This window comes from Pleurodeles waltl, chromosome 2_1, assembly GCF_031143425.1.
Source record: "Pleurodeles waltl isolate 20211129_DDA chromosome 2_1, aPleWal1.hap1.20221129, whole genome shotgun sequence".
NCBI classification, from domain to species: Eukaryota; Metazoa; Chordata; class Amphibia; order Caudata; family Salamandridae; genus Pleurodeles; species Pleurodeles waltl.
The window spans coordinates 618861111-618878785 of NC_090438.1; the positions used below are offsets into that span (position 1 = coordinate 618861111).

The window sequence follows — 17675 nt, forward strand, 5'->3', positions numbered from 1 at the left end:
GAGCTCCACATCCCTTGTGCCCAACCAGCGATCTATAAGGGTCCAGCTATTGTGTATATAATTAACACACGTGCCCTCCCTCAGATTTCCATGTTTCACCCTCCATAGGTCAATCAAGGCACCATCACTGATGACGTTCATTAAAGCAGTGGCAGCAGCGGAGTGTCGCGCCTTGGCCGAGCTCTCCCGGTCCTTCTCTGGGTCCAGGACCACATTGAAGTCTTCCCCCCCCAAAGCACAGCACCACTCCCCAACGAGTCAATCAGACGCCACACCTCGCAAAAGAATTCAGGGTCGTCTACATTAGGGCCATAAACCGAAACAAGCCTACAAGGCCTGTCCAATAGCGTTCCACTCAACAGAACATATCGCCCATTTGGATCCACTATTGCTCGGTGTGTGCGCCATTGCAACCCCCTGCGCAACAGAATTGCCTCACCTCTCGCATATCACGAGTACACCGCGCCATGGCACTCACCGATCCACCCAGCTTTCAAACGATTCAACGTGGACGCCATCAAGTGAGTCTCCTGCAGCATGCATACATCTATGTGATGACGCTGAACATAAGCAGACATGAGCCACACCTTGCGCCGGTCATTCAAGCCACGCACATTCCAGGTAAGGCAGCTAACCAACGTCATCCTCCCCAGCCCTACCAAAGCACCAAGCCAGTACTCCCCGCTGCCAAGCCACTCTCCGCCACCCACCAGTCGCATCAAGAAAGAAAGGACAAAGAGAAGAACCCCACAGAACAAAGGAAAAACAAGACTTAACGAAGCCCCACCCCTACCCGCACAGACCCATCAAACGGGTCAGAGCAAAGAACCCCCCCCCCCAACCCCACAAAAAGGAGATCAAAGGCCCACAACATAGTGAGAGGACTCATCCAAGGGTCGTAAGACTAGCCTCCCAACCTGCCAACCAAGCAGACAGGCTGGGGTGGGCAGAGGGCCACTTAAAAGGGAAACAAAGGCACCACAACAGCATTTCCGTACAGCCATCAAGACCTACTGTTCCTCCAGCCCCAAAGGCAGTTAATCAGTATCACTGAGGTTCGCTCGCTCAGCGCCAGGGTCACTCGCTCCCCCAGTTGTAGACCTCCGGGGAATCGTCTTAACAAACTTAGATGCCAGTTTCGGGTCCGTAAAGAAATGCAATACGCCTCAAATGTTGTACTCGAAGCTTTGCAGGATAGATAAGAGAAAAGCGAGCATCAGTCAGGCTTAGGGAGTATTTAACTGGCAGAAACGCTGTGCGTGCCGCCTGTACACTCGGAGTGTAATCTGGGAAGAAGTTTAACTCAGAATTCTTGTATAGCACAGAACGTCTTTCTCTAGCCAGCCACAGCACAGCGTCTCTATTACGATAATTCAATAAGTGGAATATAATAGGTCACGGCGGGTTCCCAGGTGGCGGCCGGGGTCCGAGCGACCTGTGAGCCCTCCCCACCACCAGCATTCGAGAGAGCTCTCCAGGAAATAGATCTGCAAGCATTTTCTCTATAAAGTCCTCCATCCTGCCCATATCTGTGGACCTCCAGCACCCGTTCCATCCGCAGCAGTCGTTCTCGCTCTCCATGCCGTTGATCCTCCAGCTCCGCGGTGCATGACTAACTGCTCAAAGCGAACATTGTGATCATCCACCCTGGCCCTAATGCAGTCCATCTGCTCAGTCAAGTGGTCCAGTTTAGCATCTATGCCCGCCAAGCTACTCTTAAGATCCAAAAACATGGCCTTAACTGAAGTGTCCGAGGGCCCTTCCTCCATCAGCGCCTCCCCAGACTGTGATGCAGGCATACCACCTTACCCCCTGCCTCCGTCAAAAGAAATCTTCACCTGCCTCTGCTCCGCCTTTCCCATAATGTCTGCCGCCAGAAACCCACAAAGGGTAACGCACCACAGAGGCCCAAATAAAGGGAAATCAGCACAAAAAGTCTGCCTCCAGAACAGCGTCGTGCAGAAGAACGCCAAGAGCAATGCAACGCCTTCCAGCATCTAGCCTCTACTTTCCATTTATAGTCTCCGTGCACCTTCAATGCTGTCAGCTCACCTCCTAATTAACAGCAGGCATGAAGTAAAGTCCAATATAGGCCTCCTCAATCACAAAGACATCGTCTCCAGCATCTAAAAGGTTCAAAAATGCAAAATGCAGAGTGTACAATGCAAAAGGGGCTCCCCCGGCCGGCGATGGGGCCACCCAGAGTCCCTCTGCGGGCACCCCAAGCCAAGAGGTCCACAGCGAGCCCAGCCCGACCACAGGGCCGCGCCCAGAGCCCCCCGCAGCAGGAAGGCACACCGCAGTCTCCAGATCTAGGGGGCCCCTACAGCCGAAATATCCACAGCCGGGCAGGCCCCGGCAAGCCGCCCGAAAGCCTGGCCCCACCGCGAGCCTCCAAGCCCGCCGGCGCCAAAAGTGAAGCCTCTCTGCACCAGGCCGCAAGGCCCAGCAGCTGTGCTTCACAGGGCCGCGGGGGGCACAGAGGCGCGGGGCCTAGGCAAGATGAGACCGCCGAACCGGCCCCCCCAAGCACCACCTCTCCTCCGGCCTGCTCCAACCGGTGCGCGGCCGCCGATCCCTCACCGCACCCCGTGCGGCGCAAAGCCGGCCCGAAAATCTAGCCGCGCTTCCATCGCCACGGGCCCGGCACCGGCCGAGCCCGCCTCTCTGCAGCCAGCTGCCTCAGGGCTCCAGCCAGCCCAAATTCCAGGACGGGCGAGTGCACAGTCACCCACAGCGAACCATCCGGACGGGGGAGCGATATCCCAGCCGCTCCGACAGGAGAAATTAAGGAGAAAGCCCTAAGCCCGGCAGAGCCTCACAAAGTGATGGCCATCTTGCCGGCAGGCTAGCAACGCCCCCGATATGCTAGCATCCTATGGCGTCTAGCAATGGTCATGGTCATGTCACTAGTTTGTAATCAGCCAGATTGGTGACCTGTGGTCAGTGCAGGACATGTGTACCCCAAACAGAAGCTTCCCATCACCAGCCATCACCCTCCTACTGCCCACCCGGATCCCCGCCAACTGAACAATATTCAAACACACAGGCGCAAACTGATAATTCAGCAACAGGATCCAACTCCCAGACCCCAGGGCAAACCCTCAACCGTCAGATGCCCAAACCATAAAGATTAAACTTAGCAGTTGAAACAAGTCTCGTAGCAACCTCACCATCAGCTAAGTGTTGTGGCAAGAATCAGGAGGAGGTGGGAAGGTGCAGTTGTCTCAGCCTGATGATTGTGGTTTTGTCTGTCAGTTTAGTGTTCTGCAGTGTTGCTGCTGCTCTCAGGGCCACCCTCCTGCGGTCTCGTTCTGTGCTGGGGTAGGCCTGGATCCCCGTAGGAGCCAGGTTCGGGGTCGTTCGCACGACTTGCGGTACCTCTTGTGCCATCGCCGAGTCTCTTTCGCCGTTCGTGGAGTGGCGTCTGTTCCCGCCTTGTATATCTCCAGCCAGGCCGAGGCTTCCTCTTGTGTTTGATAGAAGTGTGTGTAGCCTTCCAACATTACCTGTAGTCTGGCGGGAAATATGAGCCAATATTGAATGCCTTTTTCCTCAGAGTGCTTGCTTCACCTCTATGTATGGGGTCCACCAGCTTTGAATCTCTGTGGTGAAGTCTGGAAACAGGGTCACCGGACCGTTGCTCACCTTGAAATGTCAAACATCTCTGTAATGCAGCAGTTTTGCCACCACTGGACGTGGTGGGCGGTCTGGGGACAGGGGTCTAGCTGGCATTCGCCGCTCGCTCCAACACAAAAAAAAAAAGTGAGCTGTGCCGGTGCTACCTCCAACTTCAGCCACTGCTCCAGATAGGATACCATGACAGTCCCTTCGGTGCCCTCTGGGAGGCCAATAATGCGCAATTGTTTCTCGATTGTGGCATTCTTGTGACCTCCGCCCTGCTCTCCAATCGGTGGACGCAGTCAGTCAATTGCACTAGTTGAGCTTTCATGTCTTGGTGGGATGGGTTCAGGTCTGTCAAAACAGTTTGTGTTTCGAACCCTATCTGATAATTTCTCGTTGTTGTCCCTCAGTAGGCCCAATTCAATGGAGACCTGGCCAATTTCGTGCTGTTGTGTCGTTTTACTGTCTTCAATGGCTCCTAAAATCTTATCCAGAGTGTTTTGTATATTGGCATGTTGAAGATCCTCGACAGGGATGGGTTCCATCGTGTCTGGCTGATGCATTCTGCTCACCTGTCGCTGTCCTTGGGATTTGGCCCTTTATCTGCCCTTGGTAGTCATCTGTGGGGTAGCTGAGAGCTCCCAAGAGGGCCCCCAGTCCAGTCTCTAGTGGGCCAGTTAATGTCTCTATGACCTAAAGGCCTCTGGCCGCAGGACATTAAGGCCCAGGTGGGGAATGTGAGCATGGCCGCAGGCAAAGCCCCAGCCGGTCTAATCTTCTCCTCAATTACTGTCCCAGCTTGTAGCGCAAAGTCTCGTACATAGCGTGGCTGGTCTCGAATGTGGGGTAGTGTAGCAATAAATGTGGCCGGGTTCCAGGCCCGTCACTGATGTTCGCTACGTCTCCTATTGAGAAAGAAAGAGGGGGTGGCCGCTTGCCACTAATGTTGTCTGCCCGTTTGTCGATGCACCTTCACTTTGCATGAGAGGGGTCAGGAGACCACTGTGTCAGATGGCTCCCCGCAGTTTCAGGGTCTCACATTGCAGTTCTCCAGTGTAAGGAAATGCCTCCTTGGCATGGTTACCCCCTGACTTTTTGCCTTTCCTGATGCCAAGTTATGATTTGAAAGTGTGCTGAGGCCTGATAACCAGGCCCCAGCACCAGTGTTCTTTCCCTAAAACTGTACCTTTGTCTCCACAATTGGCACACCCTGGCATTCAGGTAAGTCCCTTGTAACTGGTACCCCTGGTACCAAGGGCACTGATGCCAGGGAAGGTCTATAAGGGCTGCAGCATGTCGTATGCCACCCTAGGGACCCCTCACTCAGCACAGACACACTACTTGCCAGCTTGTGTGTGCTGGTGGGGAGAAAATGACTAAGTCGACATGGCACTCCCCTCAGTGTGCCATGCCAACCTCACACTGCCTGTGGCATAGATAAGTCACCCCTCTAGCAGGCCTTACAGCCCTTAGGCAGGGTGCACTATACCACAGGTGAGGGCATAGGTGCATGAGCACTATGCCCCTACAGTGTCCAAGCAAAACCTTAGACATTGTAAGTGCAGGGTAGTCATAACAGTATATGGTCTGGGAGTCTGTCATACACAAACTCCACAGCACCATAATGGCTACACTGAAAACTGTGAAGTTTGGTATCAAACTTCTCAGCACAATAAATGCACACTGATGCCAGTGTGCACTTTATTGTAAAACTACACCCAAAGGGCATCTTAGAGATGCCCCCTGAAAACATACCCGACTTCCAGTGTGGGCTGACTAGTTTTGCCAGCTTGCCACACACCAGACATGTTGCTGGCCACATGGGGAGAGTGCCTTTGTCACTCTGTGGCCAGGAACAAAGCCTGTACTGGGTGGAGGTGCTTCTCACCTCCCCCTGCAGGAACTGTAACACCTGGCGGTGAGCCTCAAAGGCTCACCCCCTTTGTTACAGCGCCACAGGGCAACCCAGTTAGTGGAGATACCCTCCCCTCCGGCCACTGCCCCCACTTTTGGCGGCAAGGCTGGAGGAGATAATGAGAAAAACAAGGAGGAGTCACTCCCCAGTCAGGACAGCCCCTAAGGTGTCCTGAGCTGAGGTGACTGACTTTTAGAAATCCTCCATCTTGCAGATGGACGATTCCCCCAATAGGATTAGGGATGAGACCCCCCCTCCCCACCGGGAGGAGGCACAAAGAGGATGTAGCCACCTTCAGGGCTAGTAGCCATTGGCTACTATCCTCCCAGACCTAAACACACCCCTAAATTGAGTATTTAGGGCCCTCAGAACCTAGGAAGATAGATTCCTGCAACCTGAAGACGAAGCACTGCTGATCTGAAGCCCTGCAGAGAAGACGGAGACACCAACTGCTTTGGCCCCAGCCCTACTGGCCTGTCTCCCCACTTCAAGAAAAACTGCAACAGCGACTCGTCCCCCAGGGTCCAGCGACCTCTGAAGCCTCAGAGGACTACCCTGCATCTAAAAGGACCAAGAAGCTCCCGAGAACAGCGGCCCTGTTCAACAAACCTGCAACTTTGCAACAAAGAAGCAACTTTTAAAGACCACACGTTTCCCGCCGGAAGCGTGACACTTTCCACTCTGCACCCGACGCCCCCGGCTCGACCTGCGGAAAACTAACACTACAGGGAGGACTCCCCGGCGACTGCGAGCCCGTGAGTAGCCAGAGTTGACCCCCCTGAGCCCCCACAGCAACGCCTGCAGAGGAAATCCAGAGGCTCCCCCTGACCGCGACTACCTGCTTCAAGGACTCCGTCGCCTGGAAACCAAACTGCACCTGCAGACACCAGGACCTGAAGGAACCGAACTCCAGTGCAAGAGTGACCCTCTGCCTAGCCCAGGTGGTAGTTACCCCAAAGAGCCCCCCCCGTGCCTGCCAACATCATTGAAGAGACCCCCGGGTCTCCCCATTGATCTCTATTGAAAACCCGACGTCTGTTTGCACTCTGCACCCGGCCGCCCCTGTGCCACTGAGGGTGTACTTTCTGTGCCTGCTTGTGTCCCCCCCGGTGCCCTACAAAAAAACCCTGGTCTGCCCTCTGAAGTCACGGGTACTTACCTGCTGGCAGACTGGAACCGGGGCACCCCTATTTCCATTGAAGCCTATGTGTTTTGGGTACCACTTTGACCTCTGCACCTGACCGGCCCTGAGCTGCTGGTGTGGTAACTTTGGTGTTGCCTTGAACCCCCAACGGTGGGCTACCTTGGACCAAACTTTGAACCCTGTAAGTGTCTTACTTACCTGTAAACTTAACCAATACTTACCTCCCCAAGGAACTGTTGATTTTTGCACTGTGTCCATATTTAAAATAGCTTATTGCCATTTGTGCCAAAACTGTACATGCTATTGTGATGATTCAAAGTTCCTAAGATACCTGAGTGGAATACCTTTCATTTAAAGTATTGTTTGTAAATCTTGAACCTGTGGTTCTTAAAATAAACTAAGAAAATATATTTTTCTATATAAAAACCTATTGGCCTGGAATTGTCTTTGAGTGTGTGTTCCTCATTTATTGCCTGTGTGTGTACAACAAATGCTTAACACTACCCTCTGATAAGCCTACTGCTCGACCACACTACCACAAAATAGAGCATTAGAATGATCTCTTTTTGCCACTATCTTACCTTTAAGGGGAAACCTTGGACTCTGTGCATGCTATTTCTTACTTTGAAATAGTATATACAGAGCCAACTTCCTACATCCAGCCTCTCATCTAGCGTTGCTGTGCAGGGTAACGATCACCTGGTTATTCGCCCTCTGCCAGTCCAAGCACTCCCGTCCAGTGAGGGGCCTGTGCTGTTCCACCTTCCAGTCGACCGTCTCCCTGGCCCTCACCACTGCCTTGGTGTTGTGGTTCACCGCTGCCCACTCTGTAGACTCCTCTGGCCTAGGGATCAAAAAGGTTGCGGCACAGCCGCATGGTCCCCACCAGATGTCCCCCGGCGCCAGCCACCTGTCTCCTCGGGCGCCGGGCACGTTCCCCGTTCCCTTACAAAACCTTTCTAAGCAGCAATGAGGGGTGGGGGGTAGGAATCACTTCGGGTTGGTTCCTGGATCAGAGCCCCTCCGGGCCCCGGCTAGACCGTGGAGCATCGTGCACGGCCAAACCACTTCTGCAACTCAGACCGCCTGGGCCGAGAGGCGCCTGCAGTCGAGGGCCAGCCGGGTCCCTCCGCCACAGCCTCCTCAAGCCTGCCCAACACTGCACCACTTCAGCAACTCAGCCCACCTGGGCTGACAGGTGCTTGTGGTCGAGGGCCAGCTGGGTCCCTCCGGCACGGCCTCCGCTGCGACCCGGCCACACCTGCCCAAAGCGCTGGCCACCTGCCCAGCGCAGGCCTCCTCAGCGGCGCCACAGCTCCTCCGCTGCTCACTCCTGGAAGCTCGTTCCCCTGTGTCATCAGCCCAATTTTGTCTCTCCCACAACTCCACTCCCCAGGTGGGGCCCGTCAGACATTGCAGGGCCAGTCTGACGAGGAGCAAGCCCTATGATGAAGCATGACATCCACTGGATGTGTGAGGGCTTTTGCTTCTAAATTTAGAAGTGTCTTGAGGACCTGTGTTCTTGTCTCGTTTTCTTTTAGGAACAGTGTACTTTTGAGTTCTCTGTGCTATCATTTTAGACAATGTTATTCTGCCATTTACTGTCACAGAAAGTGTTTTTCAGAAAGTTGCAGACTGCAGTATAACCAACACTTACTTTCCTGTGTTTCCCTTAATCAAGTCTAAGTTGGTATTATATATCCAGACCGCAAGCTACCTAAATGTCACGTTCCCAACTTAGTGCTAAAACTGGCAATCTGTCTACCAAGCTTGGTTCAAGCTTCCACAGGTGGTATGTGTAAGGCTCTGCATAATTGATATGTAAACCCAAGATCTCCCTAAATGCCTTCACGCTATCCAGAGCCTGTAGTGCCAACTGTGGTGCACCACGTAGATACAGCAGGACATTGTCAGCATATAATGATAATATGTGCATCTCCGTGCCCACTCTGACTCCTCACCTGTCGCTGTGCTGGCTGAACACTAGTGCCATTGACTCCACTGCCAAGGCAAAAAGCAGGTGTTACTTTGGGCAGCTTGCCTAATCCCATGTTCTATTGGCCAAGACTTGGAGATCACCTTCATGGGCATGTCCTGTTTGCGAACACCCTGGCCAGGATTTTATAATCCAAATTCAACATGGATAATTGCCTATAAAACTTCTGCTCTGATGGGCTTTCAAGAGGAGCACAATAATGGCCTCCCTCATACTTGTTCATTTCTTCCTCAGCCAAGCCCCCTCTTATGTCAAGTGTGTTTTGTGCAAACCGGTAAAAACCTTTTGTCATAAATGAGGACTATTAAAAAAAAGAAAAAAAAAAGAAATGATGTCCACGGAAGGCCGCCTCATCAGCGGGCAGCGAAAAACTGGAGATGACCAAACCTCCACCGCCACGCCAACACAAACACGCCCATGCCATTACGACCCACGAATCCACGCGGCGGTCTTTCAACCGCGGTATTCCATTGGCGGTACACACCGCCGCGCTCAAAATACACATACCCTTACAAAACACAGCCACATTGGACAATTCGAAATACACACACCTGATACACATACACACACCACTCCCACACACCCAATCCAATATAAAACACACATCCACAAACCCCCACATATCGAAATTCTGAGAGAAGGCGCAATACACAGATAGAGAGCACAGGGAACGCAAACCACTACACACACAGGAACCCAACATCATCAACCACACCACATCTACGCACACATCACCACAAACACCACCCCACACCTCATCCACACCACCCCATGGCACCCCCAAGACACCCCAGGTTTTCGGACCAAGAACTCAGGGTCATGGTGGAGGAAATAATAAGGGTAGAGCCCCAGCGCTTCGGCACACAGGTGCAACACACCACAATAGCCAGGAAGGCGGAGCTATGGCAAAGGATCGTCGACAGGGTCAACGCTGTGGGACAGCATCCCAGAAACCGGGAAGACATCCGAAAGTGCTGGAACGACCTACGGGGGAAGGTACGATCAATAGTCTCAAGACACAACATCGCTGTGCAGAAGACTGGCGGCGGACTCCCACCCACTCCACCCGAATTCACAGCATGGGAGCAAGAGGTCTTGAACATCCTGCGGGCCTCGCTGGAGTAGGCGGAGGAATGGACTCTGGTAAGTCTAATCTCAACCCCCCCCCAACCCCCAGCATGCCAACCCACACCCCCACCCTTACCCCCAACACCCCAGCACACATCCTCCCTGCCAATGTCTCACCAGCACAACCCACCCAACCCCAAACCAAACCCTGAATGCCAACACAAACCATGGACACACATCACCTATGCATGACCACTGCACATACCCATCCCCCCCCCCACAAACCACCCTCACAACTCCTCCCACAAGGTAATGCCAGCACTGGGGGACAAGGGCACCCACAAATCGCACGCCATGGAACACACAGAAGCAATAACCATACTCTTTTACCCCTGCAGGGCCCGAACGCCAACACACCGGCTAGGAGGGTCCAGATTTGTCCATCCCACCCCCAGAACAGGCCCCCAGTGAGGACAGCAGCTCTGTCGACCTAGAACCTGATGACCAGCCCGGACCATCGGGGACCTCTGGACAGTCGGTTCCCCACACACAGACACAGGCCACAGCAGCCCTAACCCCCTCTGGGAATATCAGCACAGCTCCCACCCAGCGGGCCCATGCCTCTGTCTCCAGGACAGGTCAATCAGCGGTGTGTCCGCCACTACAGGGCACCCAGGCTGACCCAACACCCCAACAACAACAGGGACCTGGGGGCAGTGGTAGTGGGCACACCGTCCAGGGGACAGAGGCCCGGGGAAACAGGGCAACTGGGAGGGCTGCAGTGCGACAGGGGGGGGGAGGATAGGCCCAGGGAACCGACTCTCCAAGAGGCCCTCACCACCATCATGGGAGCATACCACCGCTCCCAGGAGACGATGGCGACGGTACTGGCCAGGTTCCAGGAGATCCAGGCACAGCAGGAGGAACGGTACATGGGGTTCAGAGAGGAGCTCAGGAACATCGTCCTGGCCCTCAACCAAATAGTCACCACATTGCGGGACCATGTGGCACCCCAAAGGGCCCCTGTCACCAGCCTGGACCACCTCCGCCGGCGCAAGTGGACAGGAGGCCCCCACACAACGACAGGCCACCAGAACCCCACCTCCTGCTGAAGATCAACCACCCCGCAAGAGGAACCTGAGATCACAAAGGAAGACAGAGTAGGATGCCAAGACCCCCGCCAGCATAAGATACCCCCTGATGTCATCCCACTGTCCCACATTGTCACCCTGTCCAACCTTGAACTGCCCCTGCTCCATCCTTCCACAGGCATATGGACAATGCACCTGTGCGACTGAGAACTGGACTCTGCCATGGACATTACTCCACCCCCACCCATCACCGTTTTACTATCATGGACCTATATGTAGCACTTAAAATAAATCACTAATTGCACTTAAAAAACTCAGGAGTCTGCTTGTATTCTTAACAAATGTATTACACATAACGGTTAAAAAATGTTCAGTTACATTGTGATGACAACATACCAATGACAATAAGCTGTAGTCCATGGGCAAACAAAGCAGAAGTCACGCTGTGGGTCATACAGCTCTGAAAAGGGAAGGGAAAGTCACAATTAAGTGTAAAGGAACTGGGGGGAAACACAGAAAGTAGAGATGCAGGAGGCCTGCAGTAAATGTAAAATGGCGTGGGGGATTCTTACCTGTGTGCTACTGAAAATACTGTTGTATAACTGTGTCCCTGTTGTCCGTGTCGTCCCCGTCGTCTTCCTCCTCTTAACTCTCCACAGGCTCCACAGCTGCTACAACACCACCATCTGGACCATCCTCCTGCAGGAAAGGCACCTGGCGTCGCAATGCAAGATTGTGAAGCATACAGCAGGCCACGATGATCTGGCACACCTTCTTTGGTGAGTACATTAGGGATCCACCTGTCATATGCAGGCACCTAAACCTGGCCTTCAGGAGGCCGAACGTCCTTTCTATGATCCTCCTAGATCGCCCATGGGCCTCATTGTACCGTTCCTCTGCCCTGGTCTGGGGATTCCTCACTGGGGTCAGTAGCCACGGCAGGTTGGGGTAACCAGAGTCACCTATTAGCCACACACGCTGTCTCTGTAGCTGTTCCATCACATAAGGGATGCTGCTATTTCGCATAACATACGCGTCATGCACTGACCCAGGGAACTTGGCATTTACATGGGAGATGTACTGGTCTGCCAAACAGACCACCTGCACATTCATCGAATGGTAATTTTTTCTATTTCTGTACACCTGCTCATCGTCTTTTGGGGGTACTAAAGCCACATGGGTCCCATCAATGGCACCAATGATGTTGGGGATATGTCCAAGGGCATAGAAATCACCCTTCACAGTGGCCAAATCACCCTCCTCAGGGAAAACAATGTAGCTCCGCATGTATTTCGTCAGGGCAGACAACACTCTGGACCAAATCTTGGAAAACATAGGCTGAGACATTCCTGATGACATGGACACTGTTGTCTGAAAAGACCCACTTGCCAAAAAATGGAGTACTGACAGAACCTGCACCAGAGGGGGAATCCCTGTGGGTTGGCGGATGGGGGACATCAGGTCTGGCTCCAGCTGGGCACACAGTTCATGTATAGTGGCTCTGTCAAGTCAGTATCGCAGTATTATATGACGTTCCTCCATTGTCGACAGGTCCACCAGCGGTCGGTACACGGGAGGATTCCTCCTTCTCCTCGCAAGTCCCAGCGGACGGTGCCTAGGAAGGACAACATGGAGTACAGAGTCAAGCAACCCACAGGTACGTAACTACAGCTTGCACAGTACACGAATCGCTATGCATTGAATGGCTTGTATGAGTGGCAATGCAAGGCCTGCGTGACGCAGTAGAAATTAAGCCATGTGGGCCCTTGAAATGGCGGCTGCCTGACCTGAGAAGTGTGACAGTGGGATGTGAGGTCAATGCGCTGGCGTGGCACACCGTGGCGGTAGGCGGTCGAAGACCGCGGCGCCAAGGCGCATTGGTTAACATTGAACCCTATGGGTTTCAGGAGCCAATGACGAGGTGCGCCGGCGGTCGCGGTACGCACCGCCGCGGGCGTGACCGCCATTTTCTATCTGATTAATCACTCGAGACCTGATCATCCACAGGAGAGGACCTATACTGCAAGTGCTGCTGTGAACTCCGTCTGGAAGAGACAATGGCTGCTGCGACTGGGGAAAGGGCCCCTGCCTTCACTTCAGAAGAGTTGGAGAAACTTGTGGATGGGGTCCTGCCCCAGTATGCGCTACTCTACAGTCCTCCAGACCAACAGGTAAGTACACTGGGTGCACGTTGAATGGGCTATGCCTGGGTTTTGGATGGTGGATGTAAGATGGTGGGGTGGGGAGAGAATGAGGAGTGCAAGGCACGACAGATGAGAGCATGTGCCACATGGCAAGGTTGGGGGGGGTGGGGGGGAGGCAATCAAATCTAACATGCAGAGAATTAATGATATTTACTTTTCCACCCTGTACTTGTCAAATAGGTCAGCGCCCATCAGAAACTCAACATTTGGCGTGCCATCGCCAAGGACGTCCAGGACCTGGGGGTCCACAACAGACGGGGCACCCACTGCCGAAAGAGGTGGGAGGACATCCGCCGCGGGACCAGGAAGACCGCCGAGTCTCTGCTGGGGATGGCCTCCCAACGTAGGAGGGGTGCCAGCAGACAATTGACCCCCCTGATGTCCCGGATCCTGGCGGTGGCCTATCCCGATTTGGATGGGCGCGTTAGGACATCACAGCAGACACAAGGGGGTGAGTACCAGTACATTCAGCTATCTTTATACGCAGTGGAGGCGTCTGGGTGGGGGAGGAGGGCTGTGGGTGACATTAGGCCAGGGCGCTTTCTGTAGTGTAGTCCCCTCCTTTAGGCACGGCCCTGTGCCCCCGCCCCCAACCTCTGTAGGGTGCCAAGTACAGCAATCGATGGTCCAGCATTACCCATGTGCGCATTTGTTGTCCATTGACCTGTTGGCCTAGTCACAAGTACTGAGGAGTGTACCCCGATTGCGCGGCATAGTGCATGAGGCTACTGTATCTGTCCTCTCCGCCAACCGTGTTGACAATGCATGCACTCAACCTGTCTTTATGTCTCCCCCCACCCTTTTTCTTTATCTTCTTGTGCATGTGTGCATTAGCATCATCAGGCGGAGTAGAATTGGCATCGGAGCACGAGGGAGCTGCAACTCACAAGGCCCCGGTGGGCCATGGTACAGACACCGAGGTCACCAGTGATACGGAGGGCGAGGGGAGCACCACAACGGGGACCCGTGGTGACACCAGCGACACCGACACGTCCTCGGATGGGAGCTCCCTAGCGGTGGCGGCAAAATCCGTGCCCCCGCCTCAACAGGTACAGCCGCCACCCAGCGCACCAGCTCTGCCCTCCCAGCAGCCCCTCAGCCTTCGCTCCGTGCCCGCTCACCCAAGAAGGCGGGCATCTCCTTCGCCCCAGGCACCTCAGCCCCTGCCCCTGTTACCCCTGCTGCCCTCAGTGAGGAGGTCATTGACCTCCTGAGGACCATCATTGTTGGGCAGTCTATGCCATCCAGGGGGTAGAGAGGGAGGTGCATCGGAGCAATGCATACCTGGAGGGCATTCATTCGGGTCAGGCTGCCCATCAACGATCGTTCACTGCTCTGGCCTCAGCACTGACGGCAGCCATTGTCCCCGTTTGCAGCCTCCCCCTACTAACTGCCTCCTCCCTGTCTCTGTCTCCTGTTCCTCAGCCTATCCCATCCACACCATCTGACCAGCCTGCACACACCTCAACACCCAAGGGCAGCTCATCCAGACATAAGCACCACAGATCCCACAAGCATTCACCCAAGCAACACCCAGATGCAGACATGGCAACAGTCACTACCACCTCTGTGTCCCCCTCCTCCTCGTCTCCCTCCTCCCTCCCTGTGACGTCTCCACACACACCTGCATGCACACCACCATCAGCCAGTACTTCCACCACCAGCACACCCTCCAGTACAGTCCGCACACGTGCAGTCACCACCCCCACTGCCATTTACACGTCCCCTGTGTCCTCTCCCAGTGTGTCTGTCACCCCCTCTTCCAAGACACACAAACGCAGGCAGCCACCCACCCAACAGCCAACCACCTCACCACAGCCTACGTCACAAGCACCTGCACCCACAGACAGCACACCTGACTCTCCTACAACCACATCCTCTTCCTCCACTCCCATAACCACTAAACCTACCCTTTACCTTGGTCCTAAAAAACTTTACCTCTCCACAGTTGACCTCTTTGCCCCACCTGACCCACCCCCTCCATCTGGGAAGAGTCCCAAGAGCACCTCAGCCACCACCAGCCCTGCTTCAAGTCTCAACATTGTGCATGGGTTTTGGAGTCCACCCTTTCCCAGCACTGACACTTCGGCCAGCAGCAAGGGGACAGCCAGCCCCCCCCCCCTGGTAAGAGGACCCGTAAAGCCAAGGGCCGCCGCGAGAAGGCTGACACGGCTGCCCCCAAGGAGCAAAGTCCTGGGCCGTCACCTGCCACAACATCCAGGGGAGGCAAGGGCCAGAGAGCCTCATCTAAGGAGGGCAAGGGCAGCAGGGCGGAGAAGTCAGCCAGCAGGGGCGCGGAGCAGGAGGGCCCCACAAGCCCCATCCCGGGTGTGACGGAGGACACCCACGGGCCCAGGACTCCGTCACAGAAGGGTCCAGCAACTGGACGGTCGGAGGGCGACTAAGCAGGGAGTCCTGGCCAGGTCAGGCTCCCTTGAAAGACACGACAAGCACCGCTGAAGAGGGCCCCGCCGTGAAGATAGGCACCGCTGAACTGGGCCCTTCCTGTCAAGCACCGCTCCGCTGGCCCCTTCCTGTCAAGCACCGCTCCGCTGGCCCCTTCCTGTCAAGCACCGCTCCGCTGGGCCCCGCCATCTCAAGCACCGCTCCGCTGGGCCCCGCCATCTCAGGCACCGCTCCGCTGGGCCCCGCCATCTCAGGCACCGCTCCGCTGGGCCCCGCCGTCTCAGGCACCGCTCCGCTGGGCCCCGCCGTCTCAGGCACCGCTCCGCTGGGCCCCGCCGTCTCAGGCACCGCTCCGCTGGGCCCCGCCGTCTCAGGCACCGCTCCGCTGGGGCCCGCCGTCTCAGGCACCGCTCCGCTGGGGCCCGCCGTCTCAGGCACCGCTCCGCTGGGCCCTTCCTGTCAAGCACTGCTCCGCTGGGCCCCGCCGTCTCAAGCACCGCTGGCCCATTGACAGTGCCGGATCCGTGTCGAGCTAGTGTTCACGCTGCACTCTGGGCACAATGCCTCCTCCAATACCTGTGGAGTCTGTAATCCACCTGATGGTCTATGTGTCTGCACTCCCCAGGATGGCACAGTGGGCAGCCCACCCACTGTAGAGACTTGAGAGACTGTGGCTTTGCACTCCCCAGGATGGCACAGTGGGCAGCCCACCCACTGTAGAGACTTGAGAGACTGTGGCTTTGCACTCCCCAGGATGGCACAGTGGGCAGCCCACCCACTGTAGAGACTTGAGAGACTGTGGCTTTGCACTCCCCAGGATGGAACAGTGGGCATGGTGGACCCTTCGTGGATCTGGTGTCGTGGACTCATGTGGCTGAGGTGACCCCCTTTCCCTTCCCCCTGAGGTGCCTGTAGTTTTGTCATCTGATGCCCCAGCAGTGTTCTCTCCAACTGACTCAGGTCTCCTGTGTGGGCTTTGCCCGTGTGTTGATACACTTTGGCCCACGGACAGTGGAAATTTAAGTGACTGTGCATTGCCTATATTTATCGGTTTCGCAATGGTCTTACTTTATTTTGTTACATTTTTTTTTGCTATTTTACCATGACGTCAACGAACCGATTTTATAGATAAATTTTGTTTCTCACTTTAATTATGTCTTTGCATCATTCCGGTGGGTTTGGGTGGTGTCACTGTGACTTGGTGCTCTGCATTGGTGTGTAGATAGTTTGGGGGGGGCCCGTAACCTTTCGTCCTCCCCCCTCCCCTGTGTCGTAGGTGCAGTACTCACCGTTGTCTTCTGCGCCGGAGTTCGTACTCGTGGTAGATGAGCAGGTAGACAAGAGCTGGTAGGATGTTTAATTCGGGTTCCATGCTGTTCTCTGTCCTCGTGGAGTGCATAGAGGTGAGCGTTTTCCCGTTCGTAGTCTGTTTCTGCCGTGTTTTTATCGGCGGGGCTCCCGCCCCGGAAAAGGTGGCGGATTGGTGAGTCGTGATAGGGTGGGCGGTACATTGTCTGCCGCCTGCCTGTTGGCGGTGACCGCCGCGCTGTTTGTCTGTCCCGCCGTGGCGGTCGGAGTGTTAAGTTGGCGGGCTGTGTTGGCGGTTCCCGCCAGGGTCAGAATTCCATTTTTTGGACCGCCAGCCTGTTGGCGGGTTGGCCGCCGCTTTAACACCGACCGCCAGGGTTGGAATGACCCCCAGATGTGTCTAGTCAGCCATGCTGGTATGGCCACGCCCCCCCCCCCAAACTCAAATTCTAGGGCATATTTCTAAAATGCATAGCTTTTCTCCTTTCCCATTTTACATTCATTTAGATTTTACATCATAATTTGAATAATGGTTTGCACACAAAGAAAACGGGTTATATTCTGCTGCTCAGTTGTTAGCTATTATTGGTTTATCAATAACCAAAGACTATTTTTCTGCCGCAAGAAAAAATCTGATTGACATAACTAGATTTTACTTTTGTAGATCAGCCATTAGGGAGAAAGTACAGATGAAAACATTGTTACTTGTTTCTATTTCTTCTTACTTAGTTTAGCTTTTGATTTCAACTATTAGTTTATTTGGAAAAGTCATGATTGACCTACAAAGATGACACCATGCTGAATTCAGAATTTTGTCTTCATTTCAGAAATGTACATTGCTTTTGGTTCACCAGTGAGTTTCATACCTCTTTCCCCTACAGCGTGCATAAAAACTGCAAAAATACAACTTACTGACTAC

General features: G+C 54.5%; 1 protein-coding gene across 3 annotated transcripts in view; it reads right to left on the minus strand.

Annotated features, from left to right (window-relative positions):
* The window catches only part of YAE1 (YAE1 maturation factor of ABCE1), a 131266-nt gene that overhangs the window by 12332 nt on the left and 101259 nt on the right, over window positions 1-17675 (minus strand). The gene's annotated exons all lie outside the window — the stretch shown is intronic.